Here is a 4,536-nt window from a genome sequence, read left to right on the forward strand (position 1 = left end):
GGTGGCGTGTTCAGGAGGAGCTTGATTTCGCACCAGCCACACTCTGCTTTAGCCACAGTGTAACAGAGAACTGAGCAAACCCTGTGCATGCAGGAGGGACAGGCATTGCTACCTTGCTCATCAAGTCCACATCTGTTTATTCAAAAATAGCTATCTGCAAGGTGGTGTCGCACATCCTTCTAACCTCACTGCTGTCTTTTGGACAAATTTCAACTTCCTGTGCTGAACCTTCACAATCATCTCAGTATTTTGTGGGGAAACCTGCCTTTGTCACTAATTTTTGTTAAAGAAAGCATCTGAGCATGGATATTTCCTGATTGACTTCAGTCAGAGAAAGAACATGGACGATTTTAGATCTTGAAAGCTGAAGGTCTGACAAAGTTGCCAGCAACTGGAAAGAGTGGATATGATGGAAAATATTAGCCTGGGGTAACAATGGATGGAGCAGTAGGAACACCTATAATTATGATTGTAAGTGACGAAACAGAAAGGAAAACTACATTCCATGGGATTTAAGAGGATTTAAAAAAAAAAAAAAAACTGGGCTAGATTGTTCCCTCCTATGTCAAAACCCGCAGAAGGGGATTTTTGGAAACTGCTACATGCCGACCTGCAGGCCTGTCCCCGACTCATCCCTGAGGCAGGATCTCTTTTTCTGCTCTCCAAAGGGGGCAGAGTTTCTATTCTAAGTATGCACACAGATGCCTGAACTATCTTATTTCAGGTCCTGTCCTAATGATCTTTCTTACCCTTCACCTTACCCCTACCCCCAGTTAGCCTATTTGATTTGGAAGCATCCTTGGAGCTGTCTTGGTTTCTTGGGAGCAGCCTCTGGAATGGAAAAGGGAGAGATGGAAACTATGCAGCCTTTGGCCCCTGGCTGCACAGGTTATACGGAGAGAGAAAGGAACAGCAGAGATGGGTAAAAATCAGATTTGGCTGGAAGGGAAGGATCTGCACAGAGTGAAGAATGCTAGTACCTGGCTGCTGGCTTGCTGTTTTCTTAAAATCTGGTAACTGCCCTTCTGAGTAGTTTGCTAAAAAACATAAATAAACCAGCACTGTGTTATATTAACATTTTTTATAGCATAGTATTTTTAATATAACTTTTGGCAGCGTGTGCTGAGAAGCAGAGATTTTCTCTGAAATGTGGGACCTCAGAAGAAAGACTGTTTGTCCCAAAGTGGCACGTTGTTTCTTGACCTTTCACAGATGTTTCATGAATTTGTCATCCTGAGCTACAGAATTGCTTTTGTTAGGATGTAGAAATAACTCTGTACTTGCAGAGCTGTTGGTGACATGACTCATGGTCCCACTGAATAGACTTGGACTAGTGCAATAGCTGGATAGAGAGAGGGATTTTTTTTTTTTTGCAGTCTGTTGTAGTAACAAAGGAGAGAAATTGCTCTACCTGTTGCTTTCTCCTCCTCCAACCAGTGGTAAAAGTCCTAAATAAATCTAGAAGAAAAATGAGTGATGATCTGTAGTAAGGATTTATTACTTTACCAGTTATTGAATTTCTCCCTTAAGATTGCACAAAGGGCAATTGGAGGTGTTTTCCTCATTCATAGTACAGGGTGTAGGCAAAACCAGGTAATGAAGAGCAAAGCTCAAAACAAATTATGACATCGTGAAAGAATCTGCCTTCAGTCACGGGGGAGTCCTTAAAAAATCATCCAGTTTATCAAGAAAGCATAGTCTGGGATTTATTATCTAACAAATGTTTATTGTTTTTAATATCCAGTGAGTGTTTTTCAGATTCATGTCCTAGAAAATGAGGCAAACATTCCTTCAAGCACTTGCTGGAACTCTCTGTGGACATTATGGAGCCACCTCCTCTTATCCTCTCCTGAATGACAGCAGGCACCTTTAAGACAGCCAGCTGAGATACTTGGCGCCTCTCTTGGCTCTCTGGGTTACAGGACACAAATAAAGAGCAGGTCAAACCACTCTTCTTGACTGCAGAAACTAGAAACCTAACTGAGGACAGAGTTGAGTACAAGACTGGAGGGTGGAAGGACACCTTTGGACCAAAATAAACTCCTGTTTCTGAAGGCCATTTCAGTTTCATCACTTTCAGATGCAGTGGCAGTACAGCAAGGTAGAGACAAGGTTCCCCCAGGAGAAGAAGTTACCCCCTCCTTGCTGTAACAGACACAACTATCATCCAGGGTCAAGGCAGCTCTGGTGCTGGCAGCTCTCACCACCTTCCCAGCTGCATCCTTTTATATCACCTCTGCATCCCTGCTGGCTCCCTCTTTTCTCTCAGCCTGCATTTTGGTGAGGGAGGAGGATATGGCAGTGTTGGCACCCCTGTGATGAGTGATAGGCAATAGGTCAAAGAAATCTTCCTGTAGCTCCCCTGTATTTTTGTCAGTTTGAGCTAGGAAGGTGTTTTAACTAGATGATGCTCCCAAAAAAGAAGAAACTAGTCCTCTTTTGCATATTACAGAGTGAAGTGAATTATCCTGGAGTTGATTGACTGTAAGTGCAGTTTCCCTGAGGACCTGTGCAACAATGGTGCACATGGCAGGAAGAGCTTGGCTCAGCCCTCATGGTTCTGGCCAAGTTTGAAGGATTGTTGTCAGAAGTTGTGCCTAATGCCAGGACAGGCAACCTCAGGTGCAGCCTGTACAAGTCCTCAGGGAGACTCCTAGACTCCTGCTCCATGGTGTCTTTTTCAGAGACATGGTTCTTAGGGCTGCTCTGCTCTTGGTTCCTGATAGAATAGAAGGAAAAGCAGTGAGACAGTGGTGTGAAATCAAATGAGATGACATGTGATGTTGCTAATTATGGGGGGAAAGCCTCTAAAAGTCTGGATTACAGCATATAAATCCTGTCACTTACATCCTTCTTTTGTATTGATGCAACTTTTAAGTTCATTCTTAAAAATTCAATACTCATTAAACAACCAGTGCAATGGAGCAGGAACTAAGCCTCAAAACAAGTGTGTGGTAAATATTCCACTACTCCCAGGAGCAGGAGTGAGGTGAATGGGCTGTTCCACAAGGAGAGTGGCAGTGACCACAGCACAGCTATGAGGGTGGAGGGTCTGCTCTGGGGTGTTCCAGAACACATCCTCTCCATGGCACTGTGGAGAGGTACCAGGTGTTGCTCTTGATATTTGCTTGCAAAACCAGAGAGAAAGGCTGGCCTGCAAGAATGTGTTTTCCTCACTTGCCCCATTGTTCAGTGTCAGGATTAGACCAGGAACTGCTGCCTCCCATCCCTGTGGGCCACAGAGAAGAGGTATTGGGGTGACACAGGTGTGCAAGACCAGTGTTGTCAGCGCAGGAATGTGCTGAAGGGGTCACTGGCCCCTCCCAGGAAATCTGTGTCAGGTTACCTGCTCAAGGATGGCCAATACACCAATTCACATGGATGTTAAAGTCTCCACCAGTACTGCCATTTGCTGCTCCAGGCTCTAGCTCAGCTCCTCGCTGCCAGAATTAAAGGTGGCCTACAAAGCTCTCTGTCTCCACAGCCACTAATAATGATCCACCAGTTTTCAACTGCCCAAAATTTATATGGTATGGATAATGGCCTGTTGGTTGTCTTTGGTAGTAAAGCACATTGTGTATTTTACTGTTCATTTAGAGTCTCTGAGGTAACTAATGCTGATTTATGTCCTCCTGTGAAATCCTAGTCTTTTGGTGTCAAAATGGCAGGCCTGCTCCCAGCATGCCAATAGGACAGTCAACTTGCCGCAATGCACGTCTCTCACTTGCCTTTACAATATCTCTACAGGGCAAGAAATAAAGCCTGCTCATAGCCTGCCTCTAAAACCTTTTAAATCCTTCCTAACAAATACAGTGTGGCAAGAAAAGCAATGGTTATAGGAACAGCATCAACAGGTGTTGGACTCTGAGCTGTAGAGTTCAACCTCTCCAGTATCACTAGTCAGCAGAAATCAGAGATGTCAAGCCTGGTGGCCTTTTTGGAACAGAGATCTCTTGAGGGCAGGATCAACCCTATTCACCCCTGCTGCCCATAAGGACCCCTCACTCAGTCCTTGGAGCCACTTGTGAATCCCACACCAGCTGACCAAGACTCCCAGTCTGGGGAGCTTGTGAGGATGTGTGTCTGTGGGACCATTTTTAGTTGCTTTGCTGCACTACTTTCCCAGTGCAGCACAGCCACGAGCCTTTGGGCAGCATTGTGCTTGAAGGAATTTTTAATCCAGCCCAGCTAATATAAATCTCTGGGCTTTCCCCATTGACAGCATTGCTGTGTGAATAGATGGTTAAGAAAACAGAAACACATCAAACAAGCCGCAGGAACCGCCATGGTAGGTCAGACGAAAGTCTTTCCATTGTAAGCAAAGCAAAGATACTGCTCGGGGACGTTCTGTTCCATCCCACTCCAGTCTGCACCTCCTGGCAGTGCTTTGGTTGCACATAACATTGCCATTACAGCGACTCCCGGGACTGCAGGAACGGGTGGATGCTTTGCTGTGTTTATCAGCAGAAAGACAGTCAAAGGCAGTTTTGTTTGGGAGCTTGGCATGCAGGTTTTATTCCCTTCAACAGGGAAAAG

This window comes from Geospiza fortis, unplaced genomic scaffold (genome assembly GCF_000277835.1).
Source record: "Geospiza fortis unplaced genomic scaffold, GeoFor_1.0 scaffold95, whole genome shotgun sequence".
Taxonomy (NCBI): Eukaryota; Metazoa; Chordata; class Aves; order Passeriformes; family Thraupidae; genus Geospiza; species Geospiza fortis.